The sequence below is a fragment of the Solanum tuberosum genome, unplaced genomic scaffold (assembly GCF_000226075.1).
Source record: "Solanum tuberosum cultivar DM 1-3 516 R44 unplaced genomic scaffold, SolTub_3.0 scf00003, whole genome shotgun sequence".
Taxonomy (NCBI): Eukaryota; Viridiplantae; Streptophyta; class Magnoliopsida; order Solanales; family Solanaceae; genus Solanum; species Solanum tuberosum.
This window is the reverse complement of record NW_006238929.1, coordinates 2123127-2123831: the sequence shown is the minus strand read 5'-3', so window position 1 is coordinate 2123831 and position 705 is coordinate 2123127.

Sequence of the window (705 nt, the reverse complement as noted above, 5' to 3'; positions counted from 1 at the left end):
GGATATATGAATGACTATGATGTGAAGTATGTATGTGTGATCTCAATGAAAGTGTTATGACCATGATTAGATTGTAATTGTGTTATTATTGAAAGTATATTCCCAATTAACACTCATGAATGATGATGATAGAATGTGAAGGATTTCTATAATGTAATGTTATATTTTGAATTAGTAGGCTTAGGCATCCTATTCTTGTATAAATGAAAGTAATATGGATTGTTGTATCTTGAATTGGTAGGCTAAGGCATCCTTTTCTTGTATTGATGAATGTGACTTTGAATGTAAGATCATGTCTTGAATTGGTAGGCTTAGGCATCCTCTTCTTGCATAATGAATGTGTCTTGACTTAATGAATATGAATCGATAGGCCAATGGCATTCCTTTCATAAATGAATGATGAAGTATTCTAGGCTATGTCTTGAACCGATAGATCTAGTGTTGGTAACCCTTCACGATGAGTCTAGAAACTAATGTGATGATAAACCTTGAATCGGTGGACCTAGTGTTAGTAGTCCTTTCATGTGTGAAATGATGAACCTTGTATCGGTAGGCCCAATGTTGATGGTACCCATCTTGGAAAGTTAATGAGCTATCCTTAATGTACCTTGAATCGATAGACCTAATGGTGGTGGCCCTTTCTTGTGTTATGTACTAGGGTCGGTAGACCTAATGTTGGTAGCCCTCTCAAGTACATTAATGTTT